The 17,582-nt window shown below is 34.5% G+C and overlaps 1 protein-coding gene across 2 annotated transcripts in view; it reads right to left on the bottom strand.

Moving 5' to 3' along the window:
• Positions 1-15,371, bottom strand: part of LOC110384506 (G-protein coupled receptor moody) — a 95,503-nt gene extending 80,132 nt beyond the window's left edge. For both annotated transcript variants that reach the window (XM_021345813.3, XM_021345814.3), the window contains exon 1: positions 14,843-15,371. The gene's annotated coding sequence lies outside the window, so the exon portion shown is untranslated. The remainder of the gene's footprint in view (positions 1-14,842) is intronic.
• Positions 15,372-17,582: the final 2,211 nt, after the last annotated feature.

Here is a 17,582-nt window from a genome sequence, read left to right as displayed (position 1 = left end):
AGATAGATAACGTATGCGGCAGTTAAAATTACAAGAATTGGTCACAACCTCGATCCCAGCCTGTATAATTGGAAAAAAGGTGTGTACCAAAAGTTCTGATTATCCCCGACGCCATGTCAATCAATCTGAAGAAAGTTGTCAATACCAATACTTGAGTGAAAGTTCCATTTAACTTTCCGTCTGCAGACTCGACTAGATTTATTCAATATCCGATATTGGATCCAAACAAAATTAAACGCCTAACCTTCAATTTAATACAAACAGGCATGAATTACGAACTTCGGGATATCGATCCGTATAAAGTTTAAAAGGTGTAGTATTTCTGTGAACTGATTTATTTGAGAAATGAGTAATCAGATGTGAATTTGTGCTACTTATTACTGTTATAGCCTTTCTATCGTCCCACTGCTGGGCACAGGCCTCCTCTCATACGGAGAAGGATTGATCACCTACTTATGCTTGTTCATCATTCATTGATCACCTACTTGTGCTGCTTATGCTTGTTGGAAATGGAATGTAGTAAAGGTAGGACAACGTTGGTGACTCAATATTGCTCACAAAGAAAGAGCCTAGCCTGAATTAGAGAGCTGACTGAGGTCAAACAATACCAAATTCAATTTTTATATAATGATCCTTCAGAACACAGTGAACCTAAGATTGTAACCTAATATTTCTGAATGATGTTTTCTTCACCAGAGTGACCTGCGAAGACTGGTAGAAGCATAGTGTCTAATATAATTTAAGAAACCGAGACTTTATATAGCAAAATATTGTTATTTATTAACCACATCACAAAGGACGTAGGCGCAAAACCATTTTCATTTCTGCGTCGGGAGATTTAAAAAGGAAAATTGAATTTTAAAGGCGGTTTTCAGCGGTGCTTAGACGTCTTTCGGAATATTTTTCACGAGAACCTTACGCTTAGTTGTCAAACACAATAAACGCACAGAATTTTTCGTACGTAGCGTGTACTTTTTATGGCTCATTCCCCATTTATTTTAAACCAGCTATTCCCCGCGGTTTCGCCCGCGTAGAGTTCGGTTATATCGCGTTTCCAAGAGAATTCTTCAAAAGTCCGGGGTAAAAACTATCCTATGTTCTTTCTCAAGGTCAACTCTATCTCTGTACCAAATTTTATTAAAATTAGTTTAATGGCTTAAACGTGAAAGCGTAACAGACAAACAGACTGAGTTACTTTCGCATTTATAATATTAGTAGGGATATAAATGCCTGAGTTTTGGTACCGCAGTCTGTCGTTAAGTAAATGACGTCATAACGCGTAATATATTCGTGTGATTGTGGTATTTCGGAGATTTTTTGAACGTGATTTCTGGTTTTCAGTACTTTTTAAAGATGGACAATAAAAACCAGACATTCTTGCTGTGCTTTCTATATGTAGTTGGGGCTGACAAGTCAAGAGATAGATAGAATATGGGAACGACCGTAAGCGAAGTTAACAATATTGGTTAGTAAAATAAACGAGGTGGTAACACAACGCTTCTAATGAATGCAATGTGCGTAAACAGGAGGCACGTGTTAATTGTTTATACAGCTCTTAATTAGCTCTTCTAAGAACATTTCAATGTACTCGTCTGGGTACATTTCAAAATACTCCGAAAGGATGGGTGTTATTTTTGAAGGAGCTTTAAACCTAGATATAAAGAGAATTTGATGTTGGATAAAAATCATAAGTACAAATCGTTTTATTAACAAAACAAAACTTATCAAGCTCAATTTTAAACTTTATTTAAATATTCATTTTAATATACAGGAACTCAGAAAAAGATTGCATGTATCTATAAAAAAAACGGCGTTAGAGCACAAGTTATCATCAAGATTGAAAAAACCCAATCATCATAAGTATTGGAAACAATGAAACTAAGTACCTTATCATTAACAAAATTGACTCGATTTACCCATCAATTTTCTATCGATACTAATTCGCTATTGCTTTGTAAGGTTCAAGCACCTCTACAATTAGCAAGCATTGCTTTAATTACTAGTCTGTTCATGTTGCCAGTTCTAAATTATACCCAGTTACTAATTGATCAGTATTCTCCATGATTGATGCACATTCATCAAATCATACATTATGTATGTCGATAGTGACTTTTCGATGTCTCCTGTATCGACGCATTTCCCATGCTTACTTTACTTTAGTGATTTTATTTAAGTGAGTGTATTTTTGTGTTTTAGATACATATTTTTAGAACTGGTTGTTTAGTATTTAAACTATTAGTCAAAGTAAAATAATTTATATAATTAACGCCTTTATAAGCACTTATGAACGTCAAAATATAAACCTAAGTTTGATTCTAGTTGCCCATTGCCATTTCTAGTTGCTATCTCGTCTATGTCTATCAAGAGTTTACTTCATAATACTTAATCGCATCTTATGCGTTGATAACTTTTATTCAGTATAGGTACTTAAATATTTAAATTTCAGTGGGGATGAGAATGAAGTTTACGAGTACCGATAAATAGAAACAACCGTTTTTATGGTTGTAGGGGCTGTAGACGGAGCCTTAGATAGTTTATTACCACAGCTTCACTTGAATACTGATTTGAGAGGATTCTTGCCGAAGAATTCATTGTATTATTCAATTCAGTCAGACAGTCACAAATAGGAACACCTTTTGTACGAAAATATTAATTTCAATTTATTGCCATCGTGAAACTCAGTCTTGTTTTAGCAAAACGTTTTCTTAAAAAATAAATGGAACGAAATTCCCTTTTTAATTTTGACGTTTATTTGTCAGCTTAATTTGCAACTAAATGAGCTTGTAATGAAAAAAGTTTCACAATTTTATGAATTAGCATTAAATAAAAATGTCCTATTTAGTCCTATTTTTGCGTATCATTTTTGGTCCTTACAAAATTACGCGAAATGTATTTCATATTGTATACGTATTTTTATTTGTTTCGTAAAAAAAGTTGTGTCAGTAACTGAAGCTCTTGTAGACTAATAAATAATAATTACACATATAAATAATCCAAGCCTAGACGCTATAAAACTAATGTACTTAAGACTGGCATAGACTGGGTCGTAAACCATGAAGGTTGTAAGAAAAGGCTTGACCTTCTCAACTTATTAACAATGTCGTAGTTTTTTAGTGAAAATCTACTATCTATAAGTATCAAACATTCATTTATAAAGAAATATTTTTGATTTGTGTTATTACCACCGAAAAATAAATATCGGTTTAAAAACGAGCGAAATGACTTAAATATGTATACCATTCTTTTATTTATAAAGAGGACTCCCGTGCGCTGGGGGTCATTTGATGATTTCCCACAAAAAAATAAAAAAGCGCAATAATATAATTTCCCATATTTACTGAACAAATATAACTAAAACATAGTGATAAATTTAATGAATAACGATGCTGGATTAAATGATTTGTAAAATTGTAACCTACATCTTGAACTTCTTCGTCCTTCAAGCGTGGTGGTATATTAAAAACCTTTTAGTCTAAACTGTGGACTGAAAGAGCACTCGCACTGTCCTGGTTTCTAGTATTCTAGCCTTAATGCTTGTTGAGACGGTTCTAATGTTGGAGTTTCTTGCCCGTTCTTCTCCATAGGAAGAAAGGCCAACTAGAATCAAACTTATTTATATTTTTGACGTTCATAAGTGCTTATAAGTCGGAAAATGAAATATATAATTTGGCTTGGAGGGGTAACACATAAAAATGCGGTAATATAACTTAATAAAGGTAAAATATATATTTGAGAATTGTATGTGACTTAGGATTATATGTGGCTGATAGGATAATAAAATAACATTATATTTAATTGTTAATATACCTAATTAAATATTAGTACCGTATATCGGCTTAATGGCTACTGTTGTTACTTACAGTTTACTTAACTTTGGTCTAACCACATTGAACTTTGTATTTTTATCAAATAATGAAACATTTACAGACTAAAAGTTTTTCAGTATGAAGTAGATGCAGTGTCAATAGCTGTGGAAATGGACATTATATAAAAGTGAATAGTAAAAGCGTCAGAGCAGAGCAGATAAAACTAAAAACAGTGAAAAGGCGGAACGAACACAATAAAATCTACACATTCCGTAAAACTAGAATAAGACAGCAGACTACACTCAAACCTTTGAAGAAGGACCAAACATGTTGAGACTTGGTCCTTAGATAACCTAGTGTTTAGCTTAGAACTGCAGGTATCATTTACTTAATTTCAAATTACTTAATTATAGGTAGGTGTATTGGTAATATTTATTTATTTACAAATTTTTGTACACACGCATAATAAAGAAAGATGACAGGAAAGAAAAAAATTACAAAGGTAATACTTATTTCTTATCCAAACTAATATTATAAATGCGAAAGTAACTCTGTCTGTCTGTCTGTCTGTCTTTCTGTCTTTCTGTCTGTCTGTCTGTCTTTTCTTCACGCCTAAACTACTGAACCGATTTGTGTGAAATTTGGTACAGACATAGTTTGAAACTTGAGAAAGGACATAGGATAGTTTTTATTACAAAAAAAAAAAAAAAAATTATTCCGGACATATAGCGCCATCTATTGGTCAAATCAAAAATCTGCTGGTAGTCACTATTCCACGCGAACGAAGTTGCGGGCAAAAGCTAGTGCTTAATATATTTGATAGTTTATGTCCAAAATTACAGATTTTTTTATACCTGCTTTTTATGTGAATAATAAAATTGGAACAAACACCGTCATCATCTTAACACGACATTATAGGGACAAACTATCAAAAAAAAATACGGACTGACAGATATGAAATAGCTGAAGTAACGTTCGATAGTAAAAATGTTTATGAACCTGCTGTGATATCTCTGTTTTTTATGGTACAAGTTTTTTACTTTAATTAGGTAAGTCTATGTAGCTAGTTTGTCCTTCATTTTGATATTGTTTTAGACGCATAAGGAGATTTGATCATCATCATCTCCCGAGCCTTTTCCTATGTCGGGGTCGGCTTCCAGTCTAACCGGATTCGGCTGAGTACCAGTGCTTTATAAGGAGCGACTGCCTATCTGGCCTCCTCAACCCAGTTACCCGGGCAGCCCGATACCCCTTGGTTAGACTGGCTTCTGACTACCCGCAGCGCTCCTTGTAAGACACTGGTACTCAGGTGCATTCGGTTGGACTGGATGCCGACACCAACATAATTGGGAAAAGGCTAGGCAGATGATGATCCTTCTAATCTTCTGTCTAGTTGTGTCCATATAACCTATGGTACTTATGAGAAAAACTAGTTGGTGTTATGAAGTATATCAGTATAGTATTGTGGAGGTATGAGAGCAGAGAGTAAAGCTCATCATACCACGCACTAAAGGGAGGATCCTCCGACCGGACAGTATCTTTGTCCGGTGGGCTACTGCCCGACAGTTGTTGTCGGGGTGATCTATGCGTATTAATGTGCGCGCGAATACTGCATGTGCGATGCAGGATAGTTGCGTCGGCGACTGTGTAGATGGCGGTGTTGACAGTTGTAGTACCGCTACAGTATCAAATGATTGAAAACATCGACGTTGAAAGATAGGCGTTCATTATTTATAGTGAAACCAATCCCTAGTTTCGTATTTCATCCCTTAACGAAATTGAGTAATTAATAGAGACAGGCGACTTGATGAAGCTTCAATTCATCATAGTCTTCATCCTCCGAGCCTTTTCCCAACTATGTTGGGGTCGGATTCTAGCCTAAGCGGATGTAGTTGAGTACCAGTGCTTTACAAGGAGTGACTGCCCTATCTGACACCCTCAACCCAGGTACCCGGGTAAGCCAATACCCCTTGGTTAGACTAGTTGATGAAGCTTCAATTATGTCATCAAAACTTTCGTGGCCACTTGATAGATTTTAGGTCCGATAGCAGATCCGATCCAGATTGGTTTAAAGTTACCCGACGATAAATAATAATAATTGATACGATCGAACGATTTATATGATGTAGAAGTTCTTCGTTTGCAGTTAAAATTTAACCAGTGAATGAAATATAAGAACTTATATTTATGCAGTAAAAGTTATAATTTTGAACTTTAGTTAAGTACGTATACCGATTTTAATATTTAATAAGGCTACAAACTTTTACGTACTTTTAAATATGTTAATGGCTATTTAATTATTAATCGCTTAGTATTTCACTTGAGACAAAAAGGCGCCTAAATAGTCAGAATATTAATTGCCAATTTGTTTAATCGAGTTTCTGTTCCCAATTCTCCCTTATCCCTGTAATCCTAGATTATCCTGAGTGACCAGTTTATCAGGAAATCGAAAAATAAGATATTTTAAGTTGCTATTTATAAAAGTTCTTAAAAGAGAACTACTTAATCTATTTCTAACCGCGGTTTCACCCGAGATAACTGCTTGCTTTGGGATGGTGACAAGAACTACCCTATCCATTTCCTGGGTCTAAGCTACCTCCCCGCTAATTTTCATATTAAACGGTTAAGCTATTCTTGAGTTATAAGTAGTGTAACTAACATGAACATCTTTTATTGTATAGATAGTTGTAAATGAAGAGCACAGTTTAAGTAAGACTAGTTACGGCGCATACGCACTTAACCCTGCAACGGACGCGGGCCATTCTGGCTATTTGTGGTCGGGCCATAAGTTTTGTATTGTTCAATGTTCATACCACATCTGTATAGGAGGGCTATTTTTATATATCCCCCATAGACTTCCGATCGGGGCTATGAAACTATTAGCTGATGTTTTTTTATGCTGAACTTTAGATAAATGGGGGGTTAGATGAAAGAAAAATGAGTGTTGATGGCTTGGTACTCATGGTGGGTATTGGTTAGGGCAGGAATATGGTATGGTAACTATTATATGCTCTCTTTGGTGTAATTTAAAGGAGGCCATAAGATTATTCTTGTAAGTTTTTTATCTAGTGTATTGTATAGGTACGTATACGTATATTGTAGGTAAGTTAGTGATGCCCGAAATTCGAGAATTTTATATAGGTATATCTAAATATCTTTGGGCGAATACGCGTTTCCACGCCTCGGCAAACGTAGTGTAGGACGTCCTCAGGCACGGTGGAGTGATGACTTGCGCAAGACGGCTGGCAGGAGCTGAATGCGAGAAGCCGAAAATCGATCTCAGTGGCGTGCACTTGGAGAGGCCTATGTCCAGCAGTGGACTGCGATAGGCTGATGATGATGAATACGCGTTTTAAATTAATCAATCTTGATGTAAAATTGGAACCGATGTGAACTATACCTTCGGTTACCGTCTCAATGCTTTTAAGTACATAACTTATTGAAAAATGCTCAATTCAATATTTACTGGCAAAAACTAACAGTCAAATATGAAATTAAAAATGAATGGCCGCATAATGTAAAATTTTATTAAAAAATCCTATTTATTTACTTACGAACCGAAAAAACTTTGACTTTGGCGGCCTAACAAAACAATTTGTAATTTAGCTACATCTTTTACACTCACGTACAAATTCGTGTTCCAAAAATACCAATCGCCACATACAATAACATTTTTCGAACAAAGTTCCCAATTTAATTTCCGCGAGAAAAGGAAAATGGAAACATTTTACAAAAATTTTACCCTTGAGTAAAACGGAACGGATGAATTATTGATTTGAGTTACGAATCAGACTTTGGTTTTGTCAAAAAGGTAAAGGTAGGTACCTTTTTACGTATTAAACATCTTTGCAAATATCGTGCATCGTAAATATAGAAAGATATGAAAAAGTTCGATGGCATAATTTTTCATTATAATTTTTAAATAAAAAGTTAAAGAAAAAAAAACAAGTAATTTTAAAATTAAAAAGGTTTTTTGTTTTCAGAATAATTAGCACAAATTCAAATTAAATTTTGGTAAGACTGACTCTCTTTTTACAAACAGGTACTAACATCGATTTTTATGGACATGACGCCAAATCATCATACAGGCGAAAGTTTCTGAGTGTGTATTCATCTTTTACGCAAACGCTTAAACGTATTTTGTTGAAACTTGAAAGTAATATAGTTTATCCATCACAGTAACATACCGGCTTTTTATTCGAGTGCGAGAATTAGTTCCCTCGAGAATCTAGTATTTAAATAAAATATCCTGCGTGACAATAAAACATTGCTAGCATTCTCGAACATACAGGGAGATGAAATTGTATCCAGACAAGACTGTACAAAAGGATTGCGCACACAACGCCTCATTATATTGACGCTATGACCGTGAACATTCACGTCACAAGAAATAACATATACCTACTTAATTATTTCACAGGAAAACAAACTGTACATAATGTCAAAGTAAACTAAATTTATTTTTATTTAAACAAGAAAATATAAGCATACTTCAGAGTCAGCTAATTGAGATTAGTCTCGACAACATATTTGGTAGATGGTCTTTTTCCTAGCGACTATCTAAATAATCTACTATTACTATTATTACTATCTAATATTAACCAAAAGGGAGCCAAACTAATTGAAAGAAATGTACCATTCATTACACCCCTCTCAATCGACTCCAGTAGTTTTACCAAGAAGAGCAATTGGTTTGTTATGCAAACAAATACACCATAAGGATGGATTTACCAAACTGAAACTAAGATCGTCATGTTTGTCATCCAAGTCTACAAGTTAGTCAGTATATTCGATGTTAACAACATAATTATTATTGTTCAACTTTCAGGAAATTCCAAGGCGATAGTGAATCACGCGAACTAATTTGGTTAATAGCGTGAACTAAGACAGTTTCAGAAATTCAATTAACAATTAAGTAAAGAGTTTATCGAAGTTGTCTTCTCAAAATCTGACGATTCCAGGAATTGAAATGGTGAAAATTTCCTAATTTGGAGAGGTGGCAAATCATTAAATGATGCTACGCCTTCCAACCTAAAAATCGAGTCGTTTTTCTTTGAATCGAGGATTTATCCACAGTGTGGTATCCCATTGACATTTTGAAGGTTTATTACATTTCAGGCTATTTAGAAGATGCGTGGATTTCTTAGGAAATGTGTCTTATATAATTTATTTCACGCCTTTCTGGGCCATTTTAGGAGCTACCTATATTTCCGGGGATTGTATACAATGGTTGATTCAATATATTTTCATTTACTCATATAAAAATATATTTTGTAAAATCGTAACAAGAAAATACAAGGTAGATGTAATGCTACGATCAGACACCGAACAAAAGAGATAATAGTGGAACAAAAATATTGAATTCCCTTCTAATTGAGTTGGCCGTGTGCCGAGATGATATGATATTCTCAGATTGGAAAGAAAGTAACAATAAGTGTGTTGATGTTACAATTTGTAGGAAATGTTTACTTCATTATGAACCATGCTCATATGAATGTAGATAAGATCTCGTATGATATAACAAAGAATAATAACATTTATATGAAAATATAACTTGTATTTCATTTATAGGGCCAAACAACAATCCTAAATTGATTACGGGTTCATCAATATTAGACGAAACAGAATAATAAACTCGGGATTTTTGTTGTCCGACATTTCTATACAATAATGCTCATCAGATAACATGATTACGGAACTTTGTAAAAGTTTCGTGTACATAATTGACTAAAAGTAGGTCAGGGATATCGTGTTCGGCAATTCCTATGTGATCTGAATTCGTTAATACTCCACCAGTAATAAAAACTTCGCGATTAGACGGTACTTGGAAATATCATTCATTCATCACCGAAAAGTCGATAAATGTACCTAACCAATTTTTGTACGGGAAGCAATCAAATATTTAGCTAATTAATGTGTCCAAAACAGTGATTTTAATTAATTCCTGTGACATCGAGACTTCATAGAGGTTTGCTAATTTAAAAGTAATTAGTTCCAAGAAATGTGTGTTTGGGAAATGTTGTTTAATTAATTAAAGAAAATGTGATTGTCGATTGATTTGATTTCAATCTTGACATGTTATTGAAAAATTTTAACTATTTGAATTTTACGATTCCAAACCCTCTAGAAAATATAATGTAGCAATAGTCTGTCAGTGTCTATGTAGGCGATATTTCTGGCCACTGATATTTATTGGTTTCTAGGATTTCCACAGAAAATTCTATCTATGTATATTATGTAACAAAAAGATGTACGCTTATATTTCGCCCGGGGTACCAAGAGTGAGGTGAGAAGGAATAAATTGGGGACTATAATAATTTACGAGATATACATATATGTATGGTGATATTTATTGTTTCTCCATATCTTCATTACCGGTTTCACTCGTAACTACAAAGAAAAAACTATAATAGGTAATATTCGCTCACGTTGACTTTTCAATACAAATACCGACAGTTAATCTTTTAAGCGTCCAACAGAGATATTTATCGGTAAAAATAAACTTTTCGATCATCATCCTCCGAGCCTTTTTCCCAAACTATGTTGGGGTCGGCTTCCAGTCTAACCGGATTCAGCTGAGTACCAGTGCTTTACAAGAAGCGACTGCCTATCTGACCTCCTCAACCCAGTTACCCGGGCAACCCGATACCCCTTGGTTAGACTGGTGTCAGACTTACTGGCTTCTGACTACCCGTAACAACTGCCAAGGATGTTCAATGACAGCCGGGACCTACAGTTTAACGTGCCATCCGAAACACAGTCAATGGTGTCTAAGATATACTTAGAAAGTACATACAAACTTAGAAAAGTTGCATTGGTACTTGCCTGACCTGGAATCGAACCCGCGCCCTCATACTCGAGAGGTCGGTTCTCTAAAAACTTTTCGATATCAGATAAAAATGTTTGCAAGATTTGTAACAAGATAATTTGACAAGTAACAACCTAAGTTGTGCAGACATTTTAATGAGTGTTGGACAAACTTTAATAGCTGTATGATGTTTTTCAAACACCCCTAATTTAACAAAAGCTGGTTTCAGACTTAATAAACTTAACGTCGTTTAGTTATGTGCAAAGAGTTTCTTCATCAGTCTGCTACCATTTTCGTTTAGATGAAATACTAGATTAGCAATTTAAATAGTTTTTGTTCAAAAATATTCAGTTTATTGAGTTATTTTTGTTGAAAGTTTTTGTCTTATGATATTTGAAACTTTTTTACTTTGTCATGACTAGATATCAGATTATATTTGAATACATTTGCGTTTGCAAATGCATATTTTGGGGATTTTTATTTGATCACATTTCGATGTTCTGATTTCAGTGTGTATTTTGCGAGAATATCACTATTATAAATATGTACCTACTTATTACCGTCTATCCGCTCCAAAATAGCCCTTGTTCATGCACAACAGAGCTTATTTATTGATAGCTGCCATCAAAAAAAAACTCGCTTGATCACAGCTTACACGAGAAAAAAGATTGGAACCGAACGGAAAATTGCTCGCGTTACTGAGCTTTAAGCAAAAGAGAACGTTCTTAGAGCGTCAGGCTAATGTTTTTAGTAACCCACATTTTAAAACTAAGTACGCACATTAAATTAGTGCGTCCTGGCTATCATTTGAATATCCAAACGGTATTTCTCGATTGACTGAATTGAGCGGGAGTCGCTCCATCTAAAGCTTGTTAGCCTGGAAGCCGACGCCAATATAATCGGGAAAACGCTAGGCAGATGAAGAATCTATTTTGAAAAAAACAAAGGCAAGTGAAACAAAGTAGTTCCGTGTGTAGTATTCCGAGCCATCTTGTACACAAGTCAACGTTTTACAAAGATTTGTGTACAACGTTTTATTTTAGAAGACATTTTCAAGTTTGTCGCGGACGACGATAAAACGCGATGTCGTTGTTTACGTAATTTTCGTAGCTTACGTAGTTTACGTAGCTTACGTAGTTTACGTAACGTTTCGTTGATATGCGCTGTGTTACTGCTAAAAGGATTTGTGGTGACGCTTTTGTTTTATCAGTGAAATGAATTCCGTTGATATTGTATGCCTGGAATTTTATATGGCGTATATTGAAATGAGGATTGATATTTATTTTCAATGTGCAATTTTTCAGGCTTCAGGATTTGCACAACTCTAATGTGCGTCTTTACTATAACTTATCTTGGTACGTACTTATGTTTTGTAGCGGCGAGATATTGGACATTATTTCGTAAGCATAAAGGACACGAAATAATTCAAATAAAAATAAATCAACGATTGTAATTTAAAAGAAAGGAAAAACCGATACCATAAAATAAAAGATGGAAGCAATAAAACGTTATTTATTTTCACAAAGACTGTTTTCTGTCACGTCTGTATAGCCACTAACAATAAATCAAATACGTATATTTGGGTCCCGGTTGTCGAGTTCCAAGGAAAAGACGTAAGACCGAAATAAAACACTATCAATCAAATGCTCCTCCGAACGATTTGGAACAATATTTTCGATATTATTAATATTAACGGCACGTAAAAGTACCTACACAAAAATATTAAATGAAAATAAAACTCGACTAAGGTCATATTTTATGACAATAGTCCTCAAACTACGATTGTTCAACCGGTTTCAAATTTTTATGGACGGTATAAATCAAATCAACTTTATTTTCAGACTGCATTGGTCCATAGATAATATATAATATACCTTGAAGACTAACATACATATTATATTATACAAAATCATATCATATCATCAATACACTTCCAGTGGGTATAAATTAAAAATCTTCCAGTTATCAGTAGAGAATACAAAAAGCTTTCTCATTAATATGAGATTTCTCTAATCCATTTTCAATAACATGTACTTCGATTACTATTTGATCATTCTTGTGTAGAACTCGAAGTTGGTTCAAACTTGACCTAAGGACACAGTCGTTAGGATAAAGACCACTAAATGTGTTTAGGGATTTAGTAGCTTCTGTGGACCCGGGTCCAAGCGTTATCTGATGATATTAAGCAACACTTGAGAACTTCAGAAGGGATTAAAGTGCTTTAAGCGATTAGTGGTTTATGCATTTTTAATGACTGCCAACCACTAGATTCAAACTGCTCTTTTGAAAGACCAGGTGTGAAAAGGAATGGGGTGTAGGATTATCACTGCTCAGAACGAAATAATCTATGTCGTAATACATGGATATAAATAAATACGTTTCAAACAAAAATGTATTAAATTGGCACAATCATCTAAGAAGTATACCCAATTTATTAGTACCCTTACTTTGAATGAGTGTTATAAATATCTTTTTCATAAATCGTTACTACAGGTAATTTTTTTTTTTTAGAAAACTTCTCCTTTCATAAAAATATTTATAAATAAAACAGTTTTAACCCAACAAACGAAACAGTTTCTTGCCCTTTTGTAAATGTTTTCCCAAAATGTAAAAAAAAAAAAGAAATATTTCAGGAATTTCAAATTTCGAATTATTTATTTTACGGAAATGTTTGAAAAATAAAAACTGGATAGGTACTCCAAAAATGAGGTAATATGAGTTCCTGATACCAGGTTTCCGTTTTTCCTACATAGGTAAGTTCGAGACTGTAAGATACAAAAAAGATAAAAGAATATTTACAACGAGTATTGCAAACATACCATACTGACATTATTCGTCTTCCGTATTTCGAAATACGCACGATCTGATTAGCAATCCTGACACAGATCATGATACGCAAATGTATGAACTAACACGATGATCCATATTTGTTTAAACAATTTGACAACAACGTATTACGTCTTATGAAATCAGTCTAAGTAGGTGTGGTAGTGTTATTGTAAGTAATAATTTATGCATTCAAGTGTAGGTAAATAAATGATTTAACATGTAATTTAATAAAACATAGGTAATATAAAGCCACATTAATTTGAAGAAAGCAGGGAAGAACTTATAAAGTTAGATAATCAGATTGTAACATCATCACATCTAACAAGCAACTGAATTTTGACTGACTTTTATTTCTATAGAGTATTATTACCAAAAATGCCTGTAGCTAGTTCAAATATTTTGCCGCTAATACAAGCAACCACTTACGACAATACGTACAAATTCACGTAAAGAAGACATTTTACCTTTTTAACAACTGCCAAACCAAAGTTCATTGACTGTAAACACAATTAAAATCAGATCTGATGGACGTGGGAAAGGAAATAAATAACTAAACAATAATACTGAGTCTAACATTAATACAAAAACATTAAACTTGATGAAACTTGATGGGATCAGCCCCAAGTGGGTACTAAAAATAGACTTCTGTTTGTACGGAGAGGACTGTACAAAAGCAATAAAATTGATAATGATGATTATTATAACATCAATGAAGTATAATGCGTAGCGAAAGATAACATCTATTTCAAAACATGCCAGAAATAAGTGTTTATTTATACGTTTGACATTTTCTTTTACGACACGACTTTAACTGACCACAAAAATGCTTTTTCTGTATTGTGTAGATGCTGTTCTTGATGTTATGAAGAAAATAAATCATGAAACTGAAAGAAAAAAACCTACTTTGTTTTGATAAAAAACTTGGTTTTTCTTATTAACTTTTAACAGATAAAAAAATTATGTGAAAAGATTTGTACCAAACACATAATTTAGTCAATTACGTATCCTTCTCCAGTAAAAGAGTTCCCGTTATCATAAATATAAGCCGGTCACGTTCACGACCTATCTCTAAATATTCAACGAAAAACGGTTGAATACACTTACACTGGTGTCATAAATTCTTCACAAAATTATTATGCCTAATCGAATTCCTAATCCGAACGCGAAAGGAATTCCAATTAATGTACCGAGTCCGTAGCAACGTCCCGTGTTCAATTAAGCGAGTTCCGTGACGTAACGAAATGCAAGTCGAAATAGCTTCCAAATAGAAACAGCAAACATGCAGCTGTTTTGCTTCATAACTGAACGTGTGCAAGTAAAAGTGATAAACATTGTACGGACATTTATAATGGGAATTGTTCCACAACAAACATGTTCGGGGAAAACAAACGTTAGTTACCGTTCTGGTGGTGAACTGAGCTTCTATTTGTAACTGCCTTCACTCGGTCTTCGTATCGGTGACTTCCGCTCGCAGTCGCAGGAAGCCGCCAGTCAAAGCATAAAATTGAATCACACGAGCACCGACGACCGATTGTTTTCAAACTATATCAACAAAACATTCATTATTATGTCCTCACGTTATCGTTTACATTTCATCGAGCACGTTTACAGGCTCGGCCGAGGGTATAGTCCAATTCAATGCGTTCAATTTCCAAGTCCGTATTGGATGATGATTAGGTGCGAAGACAGTGTTCCCGAACAGTAGTCCTTTACATACGCACAAAAAGTTTCAAATCCAAACTAAAACTCCACTAACTTTATATGACACGAAAAATATATTTAAAAAATATTATAGTTCAAATAAAATTAAACTCTGTTAGTAAAAGTGAGTCTTATTATTTTTCGTAGAAATGTATCGAAGTTATTTACGCGGCGCGGAGCTTTCAAAGAGTCTTGCGGACACGCGCGACGTTGGCGACGGCTCGTTGCCGACTGGCGCTTTCCTTCAGTAACTGAAAATACAATCACATGGTAGGGCCGCCCGGCGTTTTTATCAAAGGCAGGCTCGCGCGGGGTCAATCAACTCCAGAGGGATGGGTCTCAACATTAAGTGCCCTCAGTCCTCACCCTGTACCAAAGGGATCGAAGGTACAATTACTGGGACAACTTTAATTGTGTTTCAGATTGAATCAGATAAAATTTTTAGTGCTGTGAATATCGTTTCTACTGACCGAAACGTGACGAGATTTGTCAGTTTGTATTTACGGATAGTTAAATTAATAACGAAGGATTATTAATATTGGTGGGAAAGTATAATAAAGCTAATAAAAATATTTTTATGAAAGCGTCTATGAAACTAGGTACTCCTTTTATTTAGAGGTCCCACCCCAAAGTGTGCCAGTAAATGCCAAATACAATGCCAAGGAAACGCTCATTTCAATTCGCCCAAATACAGGCAAAGGCCAAAAAAACAAGTGACTATCGATGGTGGAATATCGGCAGTCGACATTTACCTTTCTGATTAGATTCTCATTTCGATAAACTCAGGCATAGTACGTAAACAACTTTTATATGGGTGAATGGGTACCATGCGGGTTGAATTTTCACCTTCAGCATCATGCTGCGTCGGCTCTTGTTATTTTATCTTCGCTAGAAAGAGTAATGGATAGATAGTAACGTGTTTGTCCAGTTTTTGTACGAGGTATGTAATTAATCCTTTTTGCTGTACAATCGTATATAGTGGGAAGCCTTTTAGAGAGTTTAGAGTTCTCTACAACAAAAAACTACAGCTATTGGGTTTGAAATTTCTATACGGTACTTAATTACTCCTAGATTTCGGCTAGGTAGGTAATAGTTAAGGATATCAGCTCCAAAAAATTCAGGACTATGACTTTACATTTAGAGAATCTAAAATATTCTGATTATTGAGTGCCTATAGATATAGAGATAAGTTAAGAACTGTTTTTCATCGACTACAAATAAGGAAATTCAACATTCCGTAATCAAACTGTGTTTTCTATATATTTTTTATTTTGAAAAAAAAATGCAATTGAAGGGCGTGTTATTTTAATAGGTACCTATAGGTATGTACCTTCATTTTCTACCCACGAATAAAATACGAGAATTGAAATCTCGACGTAGTTTAAAAAATTAAAAAGTTTAACGCAAACTGGTCCCTGAGGTGCAGTTAGATTAAATTAGAAACTAGGAATCAAGGCAGAACGTGACGTTCCGGTATTGTCTTTGGCTAACCAAACAGGGTAGAAGTCTGGGGCCCGATTCTCCTAATTTTACTTAAGCGACATACGATTTACATTCGAGTGATATCCAATCCCGACTCAATTACGATTGAAGCCTATGTGACATTCCGCAATTTTTTTTTAAAATAAACGTTTCAATCCTTTTCTGTCATTCAATAATGAATCATTTTGTCTGCAAATGATTTACGATAGCAATATGATTGTAGAGAAAAACTACCGTATAGACCAAAATCACCAGAATAGCAAATCGCAAACCAATAGAATGTCGTTGGAATACGATTGGTCTTATATTAGTAGCAGAATGCCCGATACGGTTGAAACTGCTATTGCGATCATATTGCGATTCTATTTCTATTCGATTTTGACATTACTAACTTAGTAGAATCGGGCCCGTGGTTTAACTCTAACGTCTAGAGGACCAACACTTACGTGCTCACGAAGAAAGGGGAAATACCTAATAGTGTTTTTCTTTATTAAAGTGTAGCTTATTACGTTTCAGTCACGGAAGACAAAATATTTGTCTTGACTTGTGTAAAGGATTGGTGTATCTTTATGTGGATATTGGTAGATTTTCCTATTATTTTTTTTCGATGCGTTAACATTTCTTTAATTGCCTCAAAATCTGTACATTATATTTTAAAATTAACTAGATCTATTCCTACGATACTGCTGCTTTGGCCCCAAATTAACCTACATATTGCGTGCTTCTCATTTATGGAAGCACATCAACCTTTTGGATCAAATTGATAAAATAATTCGACACACACTTTCATCAATTTTAAATGTGGCCTTGGATGACAAAGCTTGGTCTCAAGCTACACTTCCCATCCGTATGGGAGGGCTTGGCGTCCGCAAAATTTCCAGTATTAGTTTACCGGCATTTATTTCCTCCGTCCATGGCACTGACAAATTGATCAGGAAAATCCTACCTATTACACT

The sequence above is a fragment of the Helicoverpa armigera genome, chromosome 16 (genome assembly GCF_030705265.1).
Source record: "Helicoverpa armigera isolate CAAS_96S chromosome 16, ASM3070526v1, whole genome shotgun sequence".
Taxonomy (NCBI): domain Eukaryota; kingdom Metazoa; phylum Arthropoda; class Insecta; order Lepidoptera; family Noctuidae; genus Helicoverpa; species Helicoverpa armigera.
Note: the sequence above shows the minus strand (reverse complement) of the source record. Positions and strands in the feature narration are given on the sequence as shown.